The following is a 24948-nucleotide window of genomic DNA, read 5'->3' as shown; positions in this document are numbered from 1 at the left end:
TACAGCTCTACAAGGGGATCCTGTAGAAAACACAGTGTTTGCATGAATTGAAGCAATGGAGTAGAAAAATGATAGAAATGATGGAGGGAGGCATGGTAAGGAGTGGAGGGGATGAGTATGTGTGAGGTAGGGTTTCCTTTGGATCCTCTATTTGCTTCTTGACTGTATTTCTTTCCCACCTGCAAATAACAATTATATCTTTTTCTCTCTTTTTTTTTCTTTGAAAAACAACTAGGCTGCCTCAGAGAGGTTTTCACCCTAGTTGTCTGCCCTGTGTGCCTAAAGGGAGGTTTTCACCCAAGCATCTTCTTATTTTTTTCTATTTTTTTCATCATTGGGCTGCCTCACAAGGTTTTCAACCCAAAGATGGGACTCAGGCACCTCATGGAGGTTTTCACCCGAGTCATTATTTTCTCTCTTTTTTTTTTTAAGTGACTTGATGAAGGAGGAGTTGGAACTTGCTCCACCATCACCACTATTTTATTGATATTGTCAATGAACTCTTGTTTTGATAAAGGTCTCTTGTACCTTTTCAATTGGTGCCCATTAACAAGTAACATAATGGCTTCTTCATCTACAGATCTGATTTGCACTAAACATTATCATGGCATCTTTCCATAGCATAAGGTCCAAGCCATCTTGTCCTTAGCTTTCCCTTGAAGTCTTTATACCTATAATAATATAACAATGCCCAATAACCCTCCTAAAATTACTTCTCATTAATATGTTTATCATGCCATATTCTCCTCTAAAGCTGAACTATCTCTGTATGTAGGAGGGCATGCATTCTAAATTCATACAAACCATTCGATTAGAACAATATCTCTTTCTGTGCTTGACTGAGATACAAATCTAGATGGGTTTCCATGCTCAATGTGCTATATTCAAACTCAATGGGCAACAAGGTTTTTTTTCCATAGACCAACTCATAGGGTGTAAATCTAGTTGTGGTCTTCCATGTGGTATTATAGTCATATGTGGCCTCAACTAGTCTCTCTGCCCAATCCTTCCTGTTGCTTCTCACTACCTTGGTTAAGATGCCCTCCAGTGCCATGTTGGTCACCTCCACTTGCCCATTAGCTTGTGGATGATAGGGAGTGGAGGTCCTATGCTTGATTTTTTGATGGCTGAGTAGTTCTTCAATCATGTTGGAGATAAAATGGCTGCCTTGGTATGTGAATAACTCTCTAGGGCACCCAAATTTGTAGAATACATTCTCCCTTAGGAGCTCAGCCACCTTCTCTTTTGTTGCTACCTTAATTTCCTTGGTTTCAACCCACTTAGTCAAATAATCAATGCACACAATAATGTACTATTTTTGCATTGAAGGAGAGTTGATAGGCCCAATGAAGTCCATTCCCCACTTGTCAAATGGCTCGAAAGTCACTTGAGGTTGTAGGGGAATTTCATCTCTTGGAATAGGCTTTCCCATCCTCTGGCACCGATCATATTGACTAGTGTAATTTTTCACATCCTAATGAAAAGTGGGCCAATAATAGCTTGCTTGCAACACTTTGAATGTTGTCCACTTTACTGCAAAGTGACCTCCACAAGCCCCATCATGACAGGTCAGAAGGATGTCAAAAACTTCCTCTTCCCTTACACACCTTCTCAAGATTTGATCTGGGCCAAGTTTGAAAATATTGCCCCCAATCTAGGTGAAGGGGGTGCTTTTCCTGACTATCTTGCTCTTTTAATGGAGGGAAAGTTTGGTGGGAACTGTGATGATACCAAATAGTTTTCTATATCAGCAAACCATGGGGAGAGAACTGAAATAGTAAACAAGTTCTCATCTGGTAAATGGTCATCCACCATTCCTTCTTCACCTACAGGCAAATCCACCCTAGATAAAAATTTTGCAACAACATTTTCCTTACCAGGCTTATCAACAATGGTTAGATCAAACTGCTATAGTAAAAGCAACCATCTTATAATTCGAGCATTCACATCTAGTTTATTCATTAAATATTTGATTACAGCATGGTCAATATGCACAAATGTTTGATAGCCTGTAATGTAATGTCTAAATTTGTTTAATGAATGCACAACTGGCAGGAGTTCCTTTTCAGTCACAGTATAATTTAGCTTAGCCTTTGAAACGTTCTTACTAATAAAATAGATGGCATAGGGCAGTTTCTCCTCTACCTATCCCAGGGTCTCTCCTATGGCTTTGTGTGAGGCATCAGCATGAATATGAAAGGGGAGGGCCCAGTTTGGGGCTCAAAGAATTGGTGCAATGGTTAACTTACCCTTTAGAATGTCAAAGGCCTCTTGACAACTTTTTGACCATATAAACTTAGAATCCTTGGCCAACAACCCAAATAAAGGAGAGACCAACTTGTTGAAGTCCTTTATGAACCTTCAGTAGTATCTAGCTAACCCCAAGAAACTCCTGACATCTCTATGATTTTACGGAGGTGGGACCCTTTGGATGATGGCTATTTTGTTTGAGTCCACCTATAGTCCTCGCTAAGATATTGAATGACGTAGCATAGTCCCTTCAATCATAAAGAATTCAATTTTTTTAGGACTGAGAGATAGGTTCATTTCAATGCATTTGTGGAGTACTTTTCCTAGGTTAGTCTAGGCTTCTTGAAAATCACAGCCATAAGGTGTAAAATCATCCATATAAATTTCCACTGCATCATGTACTAATTTGGCGAAAATACTCAAGACTACTCTCTGAAAAGTGGTAGGAGCATTGCGTAGGGAAAAAGGAAGGACCCTATGGACAAAAGTACCCCAAGCACAGGTGAATGTGGTATTATCCTGGTCTTTTGGGAAGATTTGGATCTGGTTGTACCCATTGAATCCATCTAGGAAAGAAAAATACTTTTCCCCTGCTAGGTCGTCTATAACTTGGTCAATGAAGCGTAGGGGAAAATGATCCTCCATTGTTGCTTTGTTCAACCCCCTGTAATCAACACAAATCCTCCACTTACCATTTTTCTTGGGAACTAACACTAAAGGAGATACCGACTCACTATCGAAGATAGGGTAAATGAATCCTACATCTAGCAGTTTTTGCAGTTCTTCTTTGACTATATCTTTAAGAGCTGGATTCATCCTCCTTTTTGGTTTCCAGACTGGCTTGCAACCTTCTCTGATGTATATGTGGTGAGTACACACTAGGGTGTGTACTTCCTGCATTTCCTTTTACCTCCAAGAGAAGGCTTCTAGGTTTTCTTTTAACATGTTGCATAGCTTTTCCTCTTCGAGAGCAGAAAGAGATGGATTAATTTTCAAGGTTTTGTCTAGGCTGAATTCTATGGTTTTGACATGGAGTGGGTTAGAATCATCCAAGCATAAGTCAATTGGATGATTGTTCTGGGTTTCCCTTACTTCTTCTTCTAATGGTAACAAACTAAGAGTTAGAATTTAGAGCAGGTGTTCAATCAAGTCATCCTCATCTTGCTGCCCTCCTCCTATGGTTTCTTCTAAATAATAAAGATGGACAGAATAAACTTCATCTTCTTCCTCCTCCTCCAACCATAAAGGTAAATCATGATCTAGAGAAGGTTGAGCAGGAGGGTATAGGACTAACTGCTTGGACATATTCCCATTCTTGATGGTCATATTCCCAACTATGCAGCTAATGTAGGCACCGGCTATGGCCAACCATGGAATTCCAAGGATGAGATCATAACCAGTAATCTTAGCCTTAGGCTTGAGAAGTAGAAAATCTGCAAGGTACTCCCAGGAGTCAATGGATACCATCACATCCTCCACAATTCCCTCAAGGGTGAATGTGGAACAGTCTGCAAGTTACAGAACTATTGTGGTCTTCTTAAATGACCCTTGGAGGTTGAGCTTGAGCATGGTGTCCTTGGTCATCAGATTAATGTCATCCCCAATATTGATCAGATTGTGTGGGACAATGGTGCCATTGATGTGCACATCTAGTATAGGGCTTCTAGGGTCCAAATATTTCGGACATATTACCTGCCCCAGCATTAAGTCGGATAGCTACCCAATGACATTAATGGTAGGGGCATCCATTTTTCTTCTTCCTAGATGCTTGAATAATTTCTCCTTAATCAACTTATTGTAAATGGGAACATATTTTATTGCCTGGAGAAGGGGGATCTTTACACATAGATTTTTCAATTCTCCCAGAAGTTCAGTTTCTTCTGGGGTAGGCCGGAGTGGTTGGGATAATCTCTCAAGAAAGGGTGGATTTACTTTAAGGTTTCTTTCCTATCTTTCCTCCTCAACCTCCCTATACGGAGGGGGAGGTTGGTTATCCAGGAGAATTCTCGTTGATCTTAAGTTGATCTCCTAGATTTCTATAGCATAAGCTAGATATGATGTCTCTCCACTATATACTTGTTAAGCCTGCCTATTGTTTAGGTTCAAATTTGGCTGGGCATGCCTATAGGGTTGCTTTGGTGGAGCAGAGTGTAGGAGTTGTGGTTGGGTAAGTGGTGGAGGCAATAGAGATGGTGCAATGTAGGAGTTGTGGTTGGGTAAGTGGTGGAGGCAATAGAGATGGTGCATTGTTGTATTAGTGCCTCCACCCCTGGAGTGGTGTACTCCACTAAGGTTTTGGTGGAGCGTAAGGTTGAAATGACTAGCTGGTTGGCTGGGAATGATATCGAGATGAATAGGACCAAGGAGGGGGTGTAGACTAGGAAGGATGAGTAGGGGGTACACAAGAAGGTATTGCTATGGTTTGGTTGGGGTTGTAATATGCATGGTATGACCCTTGCATGCCCTGCTGGTATGGTCTAAGCCTAGGAGGTCTCCTTTGGTTGACGTAGAAAAGTCACTCAGTGACCCCTTCAGCTCGTTGATATATAGCTTTGAGTCCTGGTAAAGAAGGCCACTTGTCTATGGAGTGGTTTTCTTCACAGACCGAGAAAATTTCAATACAGTTCAATGGACATTCGTTCCTAGGATGCCTCTTGGTGCATCTAGGACAAAATATGGCCAAGGCTCTCTCTACTTCCTCTTGCTTCCTTTTGATGCTCATGGTGTCTAATTGCAAGGCAAGGGTTTGCAGAATCTCACTTTTGAAATCTTCCAGCATATTTCAGATTTCACCCATGATGGATGAGTTGGAAGATGATGTACTGGCCATAGGTTGACTACTCCTACCCTTTTTCCTAGCTGCCCTAGAATGGTTTCTAAAGACAATCTTGATATCCTCGTAGGGTAATTGGTAGATATCTCCTCTTTCTAACAAGTGTAAGGTATCCATAAGGTCTTCTCTTACTCCGCTGAGGAGGACCAACTTTAGGGACTCAGGGTCAAGTGTGCACCTTGCCCTTTTTTAACTGCACTGGGATCTTTCTTCATAGTCTTCTAAGGATTCATCCTGGCCCATGCTCATCCGGAAAATTTCTTATTTAGTATACTTTCACCTACAGTAGTACCGATATTTGTTATTAAAATCTTGTTGCATCAGAGCACAAGTTGTGATGCTATCTCCAGGAAAACCCATGAACCAACGCAATGTTGCATCCTTGAGGGTAGATGGAAATAGTTTTAACTTTTGCTCATCATCTGTATAGTCATAGGTTTGGCATATAATAACAAACTCAAATAGGAAAGTTTCGGTGTCCTTTGTGGTCAGGCCATGGAAATGAGGTAGGATAGAGGGGCTTATATTCTTTATCTTAGTGTCCCCGTTGGTTACCCTGATGGGGAAGGCACCCTCAACTCTCTCTCTATTCCCTCTATCATTTCAGTTTTCAGCCATTGGCTTAGTAGGAATGGGTTCCTCTTCTTCTTCTTCCCATGTAGGTTCTTCAAATATGTCAAGTTTCTCACCTAAAGCTTCCTCCAGTTCACAACCACCAAAGAAGAGGGAAGGTTGACTGTTGGATGCAGTGGGGGTATTTGGCAAAAATTTCCCTAAATTCTCTCTATTCCTATGAGGTATGAAAGGAAACGTTTCTGGGTTGGTTTTTGTAAAAAAAATTAAGCTGGAAAGTAATTTGCAGAAATGAAATTGTTGATTGAATGAAAATCACTAAGAGAATAAAAAAATCTACTTGCTGAATTGAAATTCTACTTGTAGAATGGAAAGGAAAGCAAATAATGACAAATGAAAGAAAAGAAGCTACTAGATTACTTTTGCAGAAATAAACTAATGGCATAAAATTGAAGACAAGAGATAGAAGAAAAGAAAGCAGTAATCACATTCTACTTAGACACCTCCCTGGCAACGGCACCAAAAAGTGATGAGCACCAGTATTGTAGCAAGGATGTTGCAACTCCTAGGCTACCAACTTTACTTATCAACCCAGGGTTCGTACAAACTATAAGGTGACAGTGCTATATGCACAAGTAAAAGTGAATGTCCTGCCTATTGTCATTGTTCATCTAGCGAGAAATCCCAGGGGTTCCAAGCCAGACTTCTATAGAGTCAGAAGAAGCTTGATCCCTTGATGGAAGAAGAGCAAATATATTCTAAGATGGCTACTCTACTACAATAATGAAGAAAGAAACATGTAATACTAAATCACACCATATCCTAATTAACCAATTAAACAACTATGCTAAGAAGAATTGCTAAATCAAACACTAACCTAATGCTGTTCTCTAAGCTACAGAAGTAAATAGCATCAAACCATACTAATGGGTAATAAAGAAAACTAAACTAAATCTATTTTCACTTTTTTGGTTTCTTTTTGGCAAAATCAAGTAGGCAAATTAATTGTTCTTGTGGATGTGACAAGTGGATGGAAGGTGATTGAGGATGGCTAGAAGTCTTATGGGGTGGGTGGATGGTGTGGAAGGGTCCTAAGAGGCTTTTTTATGACTTGCTAGAGGTTCCCCATAAATTCGACCTCAAAACAAGCCGTTTCAGGAAAACCTACAGGATGTACTAGAAACCTTCAAGATGATCCTATAGGAAATACAGAAAACCTATAGGATACAGCCGAGAGATAATTGTGAGGTGTTGGGAAGCTTTGAAAAGGTGTGTGATGAGTTGGATGGGGTGTTAGAAAGTCTAGGAACACTCAGGAGTCAATATCCAAGAGAATAGATGGCTAGATTCGCTCAATGTACCTAGAGGAATTTCAATGAAAAATGAAAAAAAAAACTAGTGAGGGTGATGGTAGAGCAAGCGAAGGCTAAAGTGAATGACATGGAAGGTAGCTACTGGTAATGAAGTCAAGGAATCCTCCTAAAGTACCCACCGTGCTTAAAACATGTGCGTCTTCCAAGAACTATGCAACGAGATACATTTTCATAACCTAGGAAAGCATGAATTAATTGCCTATTTTATGCATAAAGAAAGTGCTGAAGGGAATGAAAGCATGAGTGATATATCATTGTGTAAATAGAGTAATAGAAAAATATGACAATGAAATGAACCAAATAATGGATCAAGACAACAAACTCCAAAAGCTCATGCAACAACTATAAATCTGTGTTTTTGGGGTTGTTTAAGGGTCTCTTCCTCAAGTCATGGTCCCAGAGGGAGGAAGAGAGGCCGAGACACCTGCTGAAAACCTTATGGTGATATTTTTTCTTCTTGGTAACCTACTAGTTGAAAGAAGGCACAAATGGAAGCAAACTAACATACAACCAATCTAATATACACTATTGTAATGGAAATGCAACTACTTAAGCAAATGAACAATTAAACTATGAATCTATGCTAGCATACATCTACAATAAAGATGAGCCTTGGATGCTAGGGTTGGACCCTAACCCAAGAGCTTCAGACCTCTGAGTTAACTCAGTGTCGGCTTGTTATAGGATAAAATGCATGGTGTATGGGGAATGAATATACCCTCGAAGGTCTTCCCGGGAACTTCAGTAGACTGTGAGATTGTCTACAACTGTCGCAAAGTTACATGGATTTCCATAAACATTAACTAACTATCAAATAAAAACAGATGGATCACCCCAAGCCTCCGTGTAGATTTGTTGGAGAGCACAATGCAACTAGGTGAAAATTCTCCGAGCCGGATTCAGATCGAGTCCTGCACATAGAAGAGACGAGCATAATCATAGCATACAACCTTGATAAGTAATATATGAATACATAAAAGACATCTAGTTACACATAACTAAGCTACTCATGCTAAAAGGTATTGGACAAACAAATGAATGAATGATAGTACTAACACCATGAAGTAGACAATATATTTGCAGTTCTATATTAATGTTGGAAGAGTGATTACAACCATCTATTGCATCAGCCTTCCCTTACCCCTCCAGCTTCTCTCTCTCTCTCCCTTACCAACTTCTTATGATTTGAGACAATGCTCAACAATCAAGTATGCTATCCTTTCAAATTCTCTGACCTCTATCACCATAGATCTAGCTTTGCTTATGTAGCAATTGAGTTAGGGTTTCCAAGTTCCTCCATGAGTTCCTTAGGGTAAAAGCAATGAAGTTGCCATGCTTTTTAGGCTTTCCCATTTGCCTCCTTCATTAGGATTACAAATCCCTAAAATAGGTTGAACTTGAGATGTTTCCTTTCTTTTCTTGAGTGGATCTAGGAGAAAATATCTAGATATTTATGAGTCAATTCACTTTTTTGACCCTTAGAACTTCATTAGGGTCCACCAACGTTGCTCCTGAAGTAGCAACCCAAGTTAGTTGGGTCACTAACGCACCCTTAGGCTTGCAGAGAACCTTTATAAAGTAGGTTGTCAGTGCATATCCAGCGTTAGTGTGGAAACAAGGCATGTGATCTTGGTCTTTGCTTCAACTATCATGTCTTTCCCCTCTGAGTTGATGAGGGGGTCAATTTGTTGTATAACAGATGCCCCCTAAAGTATGAGATCAGAGGTTGCAGCGATGGCTGAAATACTTTACTTAACTGTAATTTTCCTTCTTCGAAAAAAGAGAGAGAGGATTGGAGCTTCGGGTGCTATGGGAAACTTGATACAACACATACATATAAAACTACTAAAATCATGTCCTAAGTTGGGCATTCCCATGCTCAGTAGCTATTCAGAGTGATTTTCCCATAAAAGAGATATGACGATGTTGGCTGCCGATAAGCACATTGCTGATCCGGTGTCATGCTAGGTGTTACACAAAGATATCGTCACCATGATTATTTGCAGTCAGTATGGGTCTATCATCACTTGTGCTGTCCTCCTAAGCAAGTCTCAGACCTCAGCTCTTCAAATCAAGTTTTAGAAATGGGAGAAGGAAATTAAAAATCAATGTAACTCTAGTTCCGCAATTTCTCTCACTGTCACCTGCGATCCCACACCTTTTGTGTACAAAAACTACGGACTTTCCCACTCTGTCCCTAATGGTGTAGGTGCGGACCCCTGTGAAAGTCAAAACGTGCAAGTTTTATCTTAAAAAACTCACTTTGGGTTAATTCTAGAGGTTTCTAGAAGGAATTTTGATGTGGATTGTTCGCTCTGAGGTGGTTCATGCATCCCAAAAGAGAAGGAGCTAATCCCTTGATGGGAGGAGTTGTCCCTTTGAATGAGGGCTTTATCCCTTTGAAGGAGGACCTAGTAACCTCCCTCCATTGCATTATAAATACAGGCATTGGGCTGGTTGCTAGGGAGGTTAGAAGTTGAACATTTTTTAGGGTAAATGCTGGTGAAATCAAGACTTCCTAGTTGAGCTGTTGGGTCCCTATAATACTAGTGATTACCCCATTACTATTGTAGTTATACCCTTTATTTATATTGTTGTGCCCCTATTACCCCCATATTGTTATTTCTGTGCCCCATAGAATCCCTCTATTGTTATTTTTGTGGCTTTATATTATTATTGTTAGGTCGACTAGATTATATTGTGACTCCTTAGACTCCTATATATAGAAAGGAGGTTTTGTCATTTGTATCATCCAAGAATTGTTCATTTATGTAATTTAAAGGAGGTTTCCCCCTCGAAGAGGCTGAATTCTAAGGCGTTGATCTATCTTTTCTATCTTTTCTTGAGCTGGTTTCATAACATTTGGTATCAGAGCTTTGGATTCTAAGTTTCGCTGCTCCAAACAGGTCATCGTGGCATTTTCGCTATAACTTTTTTTCTGGGATGTCTCAGAAGTCACAAAAAAAACCCATTTGAGAATAACTCACGCTGAACCTTGGGTCCTAATTTCAGATATTTTCGCATGATATTAGCAGAGATATGATCTGAGGAAGTTGGTCTTTTTGCAGACTCCTGAATTACATTCAAAATAGGTGACCTGGGGAAAATTGTCATAACTTTCTCTCTGGGGATCGGATTGAAATTTCGTAAGAAGGTACAGAAAGAGGACGGACTGTAGTTTCTTGTGTGTGCGTTTCAGGTTCAAAGGTTGAAACAGTGACTTGTGGTACGTCGTACAAGTTTGCTCTACTGAACCAGTCTAAAAGCAAGTCACTGTGGGAGATTTCACATAACTCTTCCTTGGAGAATCCAATTTGGCTCAGACTTGTGGCATTGGAAAGATGACGCAGAAGGCTACTACAGGTAGCAATTTCAGAACTAGATGATCTGAAATTACAGAGATACATCATATTCAATATCAGGCTTCTATAAAGTGAAAAAAGGTGTGTAGTTTTTTTTTTTAATTTTTGTGTAAGCTTGGTTTAACTGAATTCAAAGGGCATAGTAAAGCATTATTATTGGTAGCTGATGCCCCGAGGAAAGAAAATGAAAACACCTAGTAAGGAACCTGAAAGCTCTAGCATGACTCATGAAGAAGAGGAAGAAATGCTACATGATATATCAAAATTACAAGAACAAGTGCAACAAATGTCACGCTCACAAAAGTTAACAGATGCTAAGATAAATGGCGTGGAAGCTAAGATAAGTGGCGTGGAATCTAAGGTAAATGACATGAAATCTAAGATAAAGGGCATGGAAGCTAAGATGGATAATTCAAAGACAGATTTGAAGAGAGACATGGCAGATTTGAAGATAGATTTGAAGACAAACATGGAAGAATTGAAGAAGTTGCTACAAGAAAGGGTCACTAATGGTGAAAAGGTAGTAAAGGAAACTCATGATGAGAACAAAAGAAATGTTAATCATGATTCCATAGACGCTAATGTTGGATCAAAGAATCACCATATTCCAAAAATCGATATGAGGAAGTTTGATGGCAAGGATCCCACCACATGGATATTACAGATGGAGCAATTCTTCGATCTCAATAATGTGCAAAACACACAAAAGGTACGTATGGCAACTGTATATTTGGAACCAAATCAGTTTGTATGGTATCAATGGCTTTGTTCTCGTAAACAATTTATCACTTGGGCAATTTTTACGGAAGAATTGATAGCACATTATGAAGATACAAAAAGCAACACTTTTTTTAGCCAATTGATAAGTCTCAAACAAAAGGGTTCAGTAATGGAGCACATTGAGGAGTTCCAAAAATTGAACATAAGGGTAAAAGATATTCCAGAGGAGCATAGGATTGATGTGTTCATAGGGTCTTTAAAGGATAATATCCAACATGATGTTCGCCTTTGGGAACCTGATTCATTAGAGAAGGCATTCAGGTTAGCAAGAAAAATGGAAAGCAAAATTATGGCAACCAGGAAGCATACCACTCACAACTATAAAGACGGAAGTGTTGTTGCCCCTAGTCTTCCACAACCTATAAGGTTGACACCACAACAATTGGAAGAAAAAAGAGCAAAAGGGCTTTGTTACAGTTGTGATAGCAAATACACTAAAGGTCATAAGTGTGCTGAGAAGAAATTATTCTACATAGATTGTGAAGAGGAAGAAGAAAAGGAGCAAGAAAGGTCAAAAGAAGAAGATATACTCCAGGAACAAAGCCTAGATGAAGAACAAATAAATCCGACCATATCTTGTAATGCATTGGCGGGAATTACCACTCCTCAAACCATCAAGATAGAAGGACAAATCAAGAAGAAAAAGGTAATAGTGTTGATTGATTCAGGAAGCACCCACAATTTTATTCATTGTAGGGTAGCAAAAGAATTGAATTGCTTCTTATATCCAGCACCAGAGTGTCAAGTGATGATTGCAAATGGAGGAACAATAAATTTCTCTGGAAAGTGCCATAATATCAAGCTATCCATGGGAGAATATGTATTGACTAGCCCAATGCTTTCCATTCCAATGGGAGGTGTGGATGTTGTACTAGGAGTCCAATGGCTACAATCCTTGGGTACAATAGCTTTTAATTTTCAAGAACTTTTCATCAAATTTTCTACGGAAGGAAAGGAAGTTGAATTAAGGGGTATTGCAGGGAAACCAGGAAAGATAATCAGCTCTAATGGTATGACAAAGCTTCTAAAAAAGGAGCAAAGAGGTGTAATTGCACAATTATGTTCGCTAGATGTTTCCACATTGGAATCATCTATTTCTCCAGATCTCCAAAAAGTCCTGGACAATCATTCCAAGGTATTTGAGACTCCCAAGGGTCTCCCACCTATGCGTGATCATGATCATGCTATTCATCTGATTCCAGGAAGTGTTCCTCCAAACATCAGGCCGTACAGATATCCCTATGTCCAAAAAAGTGAAATTGAACGTATGGTTGCAGAAATGCTAGAGGCTGGTATAATTCAACCGAGTCAAAGTTCTTTCTCAGCTCCAGTAGTATTGGTGCACAAGAAGGATGGATCATGGCGCATGTGTCCGGATTATAGGGAGCTCAACAAGCTCACTATTAAAGATAAGTTCCCCATTCCTGTTATTGATGAATTACTGGATGAATTGCATGGATCAATTTACTTCACCAAGTTGGATCTTCGTTCGGGATATCATCAAATCAGAATGAAGATTGAAGACATTCCAAAAACGACATTTAGAACTCATGAGGGTCATTATGAATTTTTGGTCATGCCTTTTGGCCTTACCAATGCACCTTCAACATTTCAAGGTTTGATGAATTCAATTTTCAAACCATTCCTTAGAAAATTTGTGTTAGTATTTTTTGATGATATACTAATCTACAGCAAGTCTTGGAAGGATCATGTTGAACATGTTGACAGGGTGCTACAACTATTGGAGGAGAAACAATTATATGCAAAAAGATCCAAATGTTTCTTTGGAGTCCAGGAGGTGGAATATTTGGGTCATATTGTATCTCATGAAGGAGTTAAGGTAGACCCTAGCAAAATTAAAGCCATTAAGGAATGGAAAATCCCCACATCCATAAAGCATCTGCGAGGATTTCTTGGGTTGACAGGGTATTATCGCAAGTTTGTTAAGAATTATGGGAGAATAGCAGCACCTCTAACAACATTATTGAAGAAAGATTCATTTTCATGGACTCCGGAAGCAACAAAGGCCTTTGAACATCTTAAAGAGGCAATGTGCCAAGCACCGGTCTTAGCTACACCGGACTTCACAAAAACCTTTATTGTGGAATGTGATGCTTCAGGAAATGGAATTGGTGTTGTTCTAATGCAAGATGAAAGACCCATTGCTTTTGAAAGTCGTCCAATCAAGGGAAAGTTTTTAAGCAAAGCTATTTATGAGAAGGAAATGTTGGCAATACTCCATGCACTTAAGAAATGGCGACCCTACCTAATGGGAAGACACTTCAAGGTAAAAACGGATCATGATAGCCTTAAATACTTTTTAGAACAAAGATTATCCTCTGAAGAGCAACAAAAGTGGGTCACAAAGATGTTGGGTTATGACTTTGAAATCATCTACAAAAAAGGGAAGCAAAATGTGGTGGCAGATGCACTCTCAAGAAAGGATGAGGATGTGGAAGCATTGTTGTGTGCCATTTCTATTATCCAACCAGATTGGATAAACGAAGCAAGGGAGGAATGGAAGAATGACGAAGAAGTGTGGGCACTTATTCGAAAGCTACAACAAGATTCCAGTACTTCTGATACATTTAGCTGGCAAAATGATTCGTTATGGTACAAAGATCGCTTATACCTCTGTAAGAATTCCCAGCTAAAACAAAAGATTCTTATGGAATTGCACACTTCTCCCTTAGGAGGGCACTCAGGATTTTTAAAAACTTACCACAGGGTTAAGAAGGAATTTTTTTGGGATGGCCTTAAATCAGATATTCAAAAGTTTGTGGCAGAATGTTTGGTTTGCCAGCAAAATAAAGTTGAAACAATTAAGACACCGGGTCTATTACAACCTTTATCCATTCCAAGCCAACGTTGGGAGGAGGTTTCAATGGATTTTATCACAGGTTTACCCAAGTCTGAGGGAAAGAGTGTCATCATGGTGGTAGTTGACAGACTTACCAAGTATGCACACTTTTGTGCATTATCACATCCATTTAAAGCCAGTACAGTTTCTACTGCATTTATGGAAACAGTTCAAAAGCTACATGGAAACCCAAAGATTATTGTAAGTGACAGAGATCCCATTTTCACTGGAAATTTTTGGACAGAATTATTTTCTTGTCTTGGTACTCAGTTAGCTCATAGCTCATCTTATCATCCTCAATCTGATGGGCAAACTGAGATAGTAAACAAATGTTTGGAAGGATATCTTCGTTGCTTTGTATCTGATAAACAGACACAATGGGTCAAATGGTTGCCTCTGGCTGAATGGTGGTATAACACTTCCTTCCATACAGCAACAAAAATGACCCCATTTATGGCACTTTATGGGTATCAACCACCATCCATCACATCATATTTAAGAGAAAATTCTAAGGTTCAGGCAGTGGAACATCACATCGAACATCAACAACAAGTCCTCCAACTCTTAAAGGATAACCTCGTGTTGGCACAAAATAGAATGAAACAACAGGCAGATCAACATCGCAGTGAAAGAAGTTTTGATGTAGGTGATTGGGTATTCCTACGGCTACAACCATATAAGCAAATGTCCCTAAAGCAAGCTAAGAAGGATAATAAATTATCACCAAAGTATTATGGTCCGTACAAGGTGTTGCAAAAGATTGGTACTATGGCATACAAATTGGAGCTTCCTGCAGCTTCTCGATTGCACCCAGTTTTCCATGTTTCATGTTTAAAGAAGGTTATAGGTGACAAGCTCCCAATTCAAACAATATTGCCAGAACTTGATGAGGAAGGAAAAATTATATTGGAACTGGAAGCAGTCACAGAAACAAGAACTCGACAGCTACGAAATCGATCAATTTCAGAGTATCTTATCAAGTGGAAGAACTTATCCGCTGAAGATTCCACATGGGAGGATGAGAATTTTATGCAGAAGTATCCAGAACTACTCAAGCGTTGAGGACAACACTTTTTTGAAGGAGAGGGGCATGTTGGGTCCCTATAATACTAGTGATTACCCCATTACTATTGTAGTTATACCCCTTATTTATATTGTTGTGCCCCTATTACCCCCATATTGTTATTTCTGTGCCCCATAGAATCCCTCTATTGTTATTTTTGTGGCTTTATATTATTATTGTTAGGTCGGCTGGATTATATTGTGACTCCTTAGACTCCTATATATAGAAAGGAGGTTTTGTCGTTTGTATCATCCAAGAATTGTTCATTTATGTAATTTAAAGGAGGTTGCCCCCTCGAAGAGGCTGAATTCTAAGGCGTTGATCTATCGTTTCTATCTTTTCTTGAGCTGGTTTCATAACATGAGCTTAAGAGGAGAGATCACATACCTTTTTGGCTTCATTGGGGAGTGAGTGAAACTTGTCAAAGTAGAGGAGACTTATTGCTGGACCCTGGGAGGAGCTTGTACAACATCAAGGCAAAGGTTGTAAAGTTCTTCTTCTTTTGAATTAATACAATCAAACTAATTTTTCTCAACAAGTATCTCATGTTATTTGTTTCATGGACTCCTTGACTTTCATGTTAAATATGTTTTATGCAATTGGCTTTTCAGGTGCTATTTAATTTGTTTGCCTTCTTTGTGTTTGCAGATTCACGAAAAGGAGCTCATTTGGATCGAAGGAGCGAGGGCATCCACAAGCTTGCGTAGGACCTAAGGTAGGCCCTAGAAACACTTGTTTGCCATTGTTTATAAAAGCATATTTAGAGAAAGATAGTGTCTGGTTGGTTTGCTTGTCATTAGGTCTTCTTTAGATTCTAGAAAGGTCTATCTTGTCCACAAGATCGACTTATTCCGTGTGACAAAATGGCGAATCCGCTGGGGACTTGATTGTTTTCCTTGTTTTTACTTTGACCTGAGAAACTGTGTTTTTGTTTCTGTGTTTGGCTTGTTGTGTGTAAAATTGGGTAGATTTTGTAGATCCAAGGTTATTTTTCGTTTTTTGTAGCTTTGGGAGAAGACTGCGCCCTAGCCTTTTGACACAGTGCATACTTATCCGCACTTTTTCTTTTAACACAGAGCGGTATCGCACCTGTGTTAACTGCGGGCCTACGGACCCTGTCAAAATTTTGAAAAACCTAAGATTTCCTCTGTTAGTCAGCTTAGTTTTTGTTTAGAAGTTATTATCCACTGCCCAGACTTGCATATAACTTTTCAGAAGCTTTTCTTAAGTTAATTCCATTGGCATTCATGTTTTAAGCTTTTATCAATTGGGTGTTTTGAGTCTCTTTTTTGAGAAATTCTTAATTTGATTTCCTTTGGTCATTACTTGGAGGTTTGTCTTAGTCTTTTCACAATTTTGCATCTTTTTGCTTTTGTTTTTGAGTGTTTTTATTTTTTGATCTTTGGAACTCTCACCCAATTTTCATGACTTGCACTTGATTGGTTCTTAGATTACATTAGAATCATCTTGTGTTTGAGAATTCTCTTGCATAGATGACATTTGCATAATTATAATTCTCATTTTCAGAATATGAACGAAAAATGTGCATAGATTACATTTGCATACTTTTCAAGTGAATTGTGCATAGATTACAATTGCATAGTTTACATTCTAAAAAATCAATCATAGATTTAGATCAGATTTCTTTGTTTTGAATTTACACAAAAAATAAATAAATAAATAAATAAACTATTTTGGAATTGATTTGCATTAGTTTTTCTTGATGAAATTAGTGTATTAGAGAATTTGTTATATTTTCTCTTAGTGATCAATTTTTTGCATTGTTGGAAGTGAATGGAAACCTTCTCCCTTACTTTAGTTAGGATTCATCGAATTGAAAGGATTACATTATCATATTAGATTGCATTCAGTTTTGGGTCGGGTCATAACACCATTGGTTTCATATCCATTTACCCCTTTGAGTAATAAAAACCTAAATAACACGGCGCTTAATTAAAATTCATCTAGTAATTTTTACATTTTTAGGGCTCTTTCCACCAATCTAGCTTAGGCTAGTGTCTTGGAATAGGTTTTAGTTAACTCTCCAAGACAGTAAAACAAACAAGTAGTTGATCCTGTGGTAGGGAGAAATTCCAATTGTTACATCTATGCTCTGGGAAAGCTCCTCTTAAAGGAGAAGCACGAGATCATATCTGAACCAGTGTGGGAATCAATCCTTCCTCATTGGGAATGATAGAAGATATTCACGTATTAAAACAGTAAACCTCGGATTAACCATTGTCGAGGAGCCTGGGGTCACTTGTTGGTAAACCTTGGATTATGTCAAGGAGCCTTCAAGGGGATTGAGCTTGTTACTCTACCCTTGTGTGCGTATCGGATCGTAGACCGTTCCCCCAGGTATATTTGTTTCCTTTGGTAACCTTAGTGACCATATTCTATAGGATTCTTTCCTAAGGTGACAGTGGTGGGAAGATTCCGCTGTACCTGGAGCAGACATCGGCTAGACTCACTTGGATTTTCTAGGGGGTTCTCTTCACTCGAGACAGTTTAGTGGAGGAACTTGTGCCAGTCTATTCATTAAGCAGGTTGTTGGGGTAACTGTTCCAACTGCCATTTCTGTATTGAACTCTGCGACGTTGGATTTCATCACTAACTAGTGTTTTCAGTACGGAAAGTTACTGTTTGTGTGTGGTTTGACTCCTAGATTTGATAGCGCGTGTTAATTTGTTTGTTTTTACTTTTAGACACCATAGGTGTGAATTGTGAATTGTTAATTTTAGTTTTAAATTCACTGAAGTTGAATATAATGGCAAGTGTTCCGGAATTTACCAACCAAGGAACCCCTCTTAACGAGAATCCTAATACCTTTCCTTATTTTGGAAATGTTGGTCCTCCTTATATGGCTACTTTTTCATTACCTAGATTTACAATAGGTTTACCGATATGGTTTTTTTCAACTTCTTTGGCCCCAAATACTCCAATTGTTCCACCTCAACCGAATGCTTCACCTCAACAGAGTTCACCATCTCAACATCACCAACCTTCTATTGACCCTTTACCTTCTTCACCTAATTTTTCTTCCTCCATTTCTTCCTCTTCACTTGGTAAAAGCCTTAACACTAGTAACCAGGTGTCTAAGAAGAAGAAGAAAGGGTATAAGAAGAATAAGAAGAAGAAGAAAAAGAAAGATAAGAAAGAATTCAACCAACCAACCAAGGCTGTAAGTGTTAGTTGTGTTGAGGAAAACTGCGACATGCATCGTAAACCCAAATACCCTTGCAGGCTTTGTAAGGGTGACCACTTCCTTATCAATTGTCCTACTATTCCAAAGGTATTGGAAGTATGGTCAGAAAAATCTCATCAACTTTCCATTGATCCATCAACCAGTGATAGTCAGGTTCCTGGGAAAAGGGGTAAAGTTAGGTTTCCTTGTAAGTTATGCAAAGGGAGTCATCAAAATCACATTTTCCCTCACATGGATGAAGCCTCAAAATTATTGGAAAACCTTACTGCTCCACAACAAGAATTTCCAAGTGGTTACCGTAAACTTTCTCCCAACCTACCATCAACTAACGGAGTCATTGATCTAATTTCAAGTACAGTCGATCACACTCTTCCATTGGAGAGTGAAACTCATGTCACTCAGATTGATGATCCATTAGTTGATCAAGTGGTCGATTCAATTTCACATTCGGTCGATCCCACTTTCCCTTTAGAGAGTGAACTTCATACCGCTCAGGTTCTTTTTGTTACGTCAGATTCTTCTACGCCGGGGGGAATTTCACCTGTTTCTACAGAACCCCCTCCAAGTACTGAGGTCTTTTCCTTTGATTGGAATAGACTGACAGAACCTCGTCTTCCTTCCTCCATCCCTTTCCAAATCATTGTCAAGGTTGGTGGTAGGGACATGCATCGCACGCAGGTATATGAAGGTGCTTCTGTTACTATTTTATCCTCAATTTCTTGGAAAGCTTTAGGTTCCCCTCAGCTTGCGCCTATTACGCAGAATCTGAAAGCTTTTAACAGAACCATTAGTGAACCTTTAGGGATCCTTCCTAATTTTTCCATTACCTTGGAAGGTAAAACTGTCTGTATTGATCTTATGGTAGTTCAAGGTCCCTTGGATTTCAATTTACTCCCTGGGCGAGACTATGTTTATGCAATGAAAGCTGTCGTATCGACACTCTTTCGCGTGATGTCTTTCCCTCACAATGGAAATATTGTGACTGTAGACCAGCTTTCGTTCCCTAGTCTTGTTTCAACTACACATAATATGACACCCCTAAATGTTCCTGATTCTAAAGTGGTATCTACCCTGCCACGGGTTAATTATGTGGCAATTGGTCCCATGTTTTTAGTTACCGATGTAAGTGAGCCTCTCACTATTTGCTCATCTTCATTTGATTTAAATCCGGTAATTGACATGGAAAACTCTATGGGATTATTTGAACACGATGTTCTTATCCCTTTGGAGTCCCTTGACATGTGTTCCTTCTAGAGAACTATTCTTCCTTCTGATGAAGACCTCTTGGAAGCCATGATCAAGGTGTGTCCATCGACATGTCTTTCTTCCAGTTGGAAGCCATGATCAGTGAGTCACGAGGATAGTTTTTTTCCTGTATCAACCTCAATAAAAAATGAAACAAGCTGCCATGAGGACAGTTATTTTCCTGTGTCAACCTCATTAAAAAATGAATCAGGGTGTCAGAGGAAAGTTCCTGTTACTGAGTCAACCTTGTTAAAAAATGAATTAGGTATGAGGATAGTTCTTTTCTTGTGTCAACCTCCTTAAAAAATGAAACAACTCCCTTTTCAAGTTAAATCTTGAAAGAAAACCTTCATTCCATCCACCTGGTTGAATGCAATGAATCTTGGGGGGCATGTACCTCACTTTTCATCATTATGCTAGGGGCATGTGAACTTCTGGAGCATAGTTCCTTGTCTTGTGTCAAGCTCGTTAAAAAATGAAACAAGGAGTCTGGAGCATAGTTCCTTGTCTTGTGTCAAGCTCGTTAAAAAATGAACAAGGAGTCTTGGGCATAGTTCCTTGTCTTGTGTCAAGCTATTTAAAAAATGAAACAATGGTAGGTTATATAGGTAGATTGTAGAGAGTAGTTATGAGCATAATTCCTTATCTTGTGTCAAGCTCGTTTAAAAAATGAAACAAGGGTTTTGAGGATGGTTCTTTTCCTGTGTCAACCTCATTAAAAAATGAACCAACTCCCACGAGTCTTTCCAATATTTCGAAAGTAAACCTTCATTCCATCCACCTGGTTGAATGAAATGAAGCTTGGGGGGTGTGTACCTTGATTTGCGTCATTATGTTGGGGGCATGCGAACTTATAACAAGCATAGTTTTCCATTTCAGGCTTGCGTAAACATGAAACTGAATCTGAGCATAGTTTTTTTCCTATGTCAAGCTCGTTAAAAAATGAAACAAATCCTCCTCTAATTGAGTCGAGAGTTTGACTAGATCTCATAAATGTTAAGTTGTATATTTAGGTTAGTTATTTCAGTTTTTGCATAATTTTCTTACAGTTGTAGGTCGAGTCTTTCAAATGATCTCGTAACTAAACCTTCATTCCATCCAGCTATTAATTAATGTATTTAGTTGAATGAAATGAAGCTGGGGGGCATGCGCTCTAGCAGTTACGCTTAGGGGCATCAAGCACAATTTTCTCTTTGTTTCAAGCTTGTGTAAAAATGAAACTACTTTGAAGCATAGTTTTTCTCTGTTTCAAGCTTTTGTAAAAATGAAACCTATCTCGAGTCAATTTCAGTTATTTTCAAGACTCGTTAAACTCATGAAAATCCAAAGATTATTTTGCTATCTTTCATTCTCGTAAAACAAATGAAAATGCCGAGTTCTTTCCGTCTTTTCCTTCTCCTAAATTAAATTGAAAGTCGCCCATATCAGTACATTTTTATCCCTTTTTCGAACTCATTAAAACTTACGAAAAAGTGAAACCTTAGAGTCACCTTTAAGCTCTTTTCTGACTCTTAAAACACAAAAAGATCACTGAGTTTTTCTTTTTAAACTCGTTGAAACAGAACTAAAAAGACGGTCCACTTACAGCTCTTTTCTGACCGTAAAAACATGAAAAGATTGCCGGACTTTTGTTGTTTCAAATTGGATATTGGTTATAAAACGACGTGTCGTTGATCGCTTTTTTACTTTTTCGGGTCAAGGGCACTAATTACAAAAAGTATTCCTTGGTCGTAAAAGATCAAGTGGTTCTCTCAAGTATTATTTTATACTTTTGCGGGCTTGGGAGACACAAATTTACGAAAAAGGTCAACCCTAGAGTCTTCTTAAGTTTTCCAGACTCTCTAAAATTGAAAAACACTGAGTTTCTCCTATACTCGACTCGTTAAAATTCCACAGTAAAGGACCCGTTCAATTACAAACAGGAACGAACCACTCCTTCTTAGGGTTTGAATTTAAACTAAGTTGGACTCATCCGAAGGATGAGCTTATAATCAAGCAAATGCTATCCTCCTCAAGCTTGTCAAAAATAAAGAGGTACTTACCAGAAATGGTGGGGGAAAAGAGAGAAAAATGACCCTGTTTTTTATACTTTGTAACCACTCTTGAACACGACACTTTTATTCACCTGGGTTGGGAAATCCCTTGCCTAACAGTTGATCAAACCACATTAAAAGTCTTCAGCCAGTTTCTGGGTATTAACTTTGGGTCAATTGTCACCAAGCCATCTGTCGTGTCGTTATGTGTTCAAGAGATCACTGCCAATAAGCCATTCATCTACAAAACATCTATCATCCATCTTGACCATCCCTGAGTCAGTCCTTGCATCTAAATTTCTTCAACTTGATCTATGATTTCGTGTTGTGGGTTTGCCTACGACGGATCGCTTTCTATCGACATCAGCTCATTATCTAGAAAGATGATCTAGGAATCGTCGGTACCTTGGGATCTGCATGCCTCAATGGCAGGTTTCTCGCCTTTGACGATAGTTTACATCATTGACTTTCGATCAAAGGATTCCGTGACATGTTCAACATCAACACATTTATTCGCATCTCATGGATTGTACTGGGTACTTTGAGAGCCATTGACATCACTGGTGGTTTCTCTCACACTTGTTAACAGTTTACATCATTGACTGATAATCAAGTGGTTTCTACCATGTTCGACATCAACACATTCATTCGCATGGATAGAATCGTACTGTTTCGGGAAGTAGAAATGAAGACCCTAGATCTAGTTTCCACAATCCAGGCTGCGAGGAATTTTGTATTCACTATATAATGGACTATTCATAAACAGATGGTTGCGTCCATACTATGTCCACATGAGTCTTTACTTGTGATGCTTTACAAGATCATTCCTATATCAGAGCAGTAGTTAGTTTTTCTATTCAGTTTTGATCTGAGTATGGGAATGCCTACCTCAGCGATGATATGATCTCATATATATATATCTTGCATTGAATGTTTTTACAGGTTCCAATCGGGCTCTCCACAAGATGATCCTCGAAACGATAAAGTACTTCACTCTTCATAAATGATAAGAAATCCTCGTCTACTACAGACTTCGCACTTTAGGGGGCAATCTGTTACACAAAAATATCGTCACCATGATTATTTGCAGTCAGTATGGGTCTATCATCACTTGTACTGTCCTCCTAAGCAAGTATCAGACCTCAGCTCTTCAAATCAAGCTTTCGAAATGGGAGAAAGACATTAAAAATCAATGTAACTCTGGTTCCGCACTTTCTCTCATTGTCACCTACGGTCCCACACCTTCTGTGTACAAAAACTGCGGACCTGCCTGCTCTGTCCCTAATGGTGTAGGTGCGGACCCCTTTGAAAGTCAAAAGGCGCAAGCTTTATCTTAAAAAACTCACTTTCGGTTAATTCTAGAGGTTTCTAGAAGGAATTTTGACGTGGATTGTTCGCTCTGAGGTGGTTCATGCATCCCAAAAGAGAAGGAGCTAATCCCTTGATGGGAGGAGCTATCCCTTTGAAGGAGGACCTAGTAACCTCCCTCCATTGCACTATAAATACAAGCATTGGGCTGGTTGCTAGGGAGGTTAGAAGCTGAACATTTTTGAGGGTAAATGCTGGTGAAATGAAGAATTCCTAGTTGAGCTTAAGAGGAGAGATCACATACCTTTCTGGCTTCATTGGGGAGTGAGTGAAACTTGTCAAAGTAGAGGAGACTTCTTGCTGGACCCTAGGAGGAGCTTGTACAGTGTCAAGGCAAAGGTTGTAAAGTTCTTCTTCTTTTGAATTAATACAATCAAACTCATTTTTCTCAACAAGTATCTCATGTTATTTGTTTCATGGACTCCTTTACTTTCATGTTAAATATGTTTTATGCAATTGGCTTTTCAGGTGCTATTTAATTTGTTTGCCTTGTTTGTGTTTGCAGATTCGCGAAAAGGAGCTCATTTGGATCGAAGGAGCAAGGGCATACACAAGCCTGTGTAGGGCCTAAGGTAGGCCCTAAAAACACTTGTTTGCCATTGTTTATAAAAGCATATTTAGAGAAAGATAGTGTCTGGATGGTTTGATTGTCATTAGGTCTTCTTTAGATTCTAGGAAGGTCTATCTTGTCCGCAAGATCGACTTATTCCGTGTGACAAAATGGATGCGCTCTAGCAGTTACGCTTAGGGGGCATCAAGCATAGTTTTCTCTTTGTTTCAAGCTTGTGTAAAAATGAAACTACTTTGAAGCATAGTTTTTCTCTCTTTCAAGCTTTTGTAAAAATGAAACCTATCTCGAGTCAATTTCAGTTATTTTCAAGACTCGTTAAACTCATAAAAATCCCGAGAATATTTTGCTATCTTTCATTCTCATAAAACAAATGAAAATGCCGAGTTCTTTCCATCTTTTCCTGCTCGTAAATTAAATTGAAAGTCAGCCATATGAGTACATTTTTATCCCTTTTTCGAACTCATTAAAACTTACGAAAAAGTGAAACCTTAGAGTCACCTTTAAGCTCTTTTCTGACTCCTAAAACATGAAAATACCACTGAGTTTTTCTTTTTAAACTCGTTAAAACGGAACTAAAAAGACGGTCCACTTACAGCTCTTTTCTGACCGTAAAAACATGAAATGATTGCCGGATTTTTGTCGTTTCAAATTTGATATTGGTTATAAAACGACATGTCATTGATCGCTTTTTTACTTTTTCAGGTTAAGGGCACTAATTACGAAAAGTACTCCTTGGTCATAAAAGATCAAGCGGTTCTCTCAAGTATTATTTTATACCTTTTCGGGCTTGGGAGACACAAATTTACGAAAAAGGTAAACCCTGGAGTCTTCTTAAGTTTTTCAAACTCTCTAAAATTGAAAAACACTGAGTTTCTCCTATACTAGACTCGTTAAAATTCCACAGTAAAGGACCTGTTCAATTACAAACAAGAATGAACCACTCCTTCTTAGGGTTTGAATTTAAACTAAGTTGGACTCATCCGAAGGATGAGCTTATAATCAAGCAAATGTTATCCTCCTCAAGCTTGTCAAAAATAAAGAGGTACTTGCCAGAAATGGTGGGGGAAAAGAGAGAAAAATGAGCCTGTTTGTCATACTTTGTAACCACTCTTGAACACGACACTTTTATTCACCTGGGTTGGGAAATCCTTTGCCTAACAGTTGATCAGACCACATTGCAAGTCTTCAGCCAGTTTCTGGGTATTAACTTTGGGTCAATTGTCACCAAGCCATCTGTCGTGTCGTTATGTGTTCAGGAGATCACTGCCAATAAGCCATTCATCTGCAAAATATCTGTCATCCATCTTGACCATCCCTGAGTCAGTCCTTGCATCTAAATTTCTTCAACTTGATCTATGATTTCATGTTGTGGGCTTGCCTACGACGGATCGCTTTTTCTATCGACATCAGCTCATTATCTAGAAAGATGATC

Source organism: Pinus tabuliformis, chromosome 2_2 (genome assembly GCF_031772625.1).
Source record: "Pinus tabuliformis cultivar Carrire ecotype Pingquan chromosome 2_2, CPIR1, whole genome shotgun sequence".
Classification (NCBI taxonomy): Eukaryota; Viridiplantae; Streptophyta; class Pinopsida; order Pinales; family Pinaceae; genus Pinus; species Pinus tabuliformis.
Note: the sequence above shows the minus strand (reverse complement) of the source record.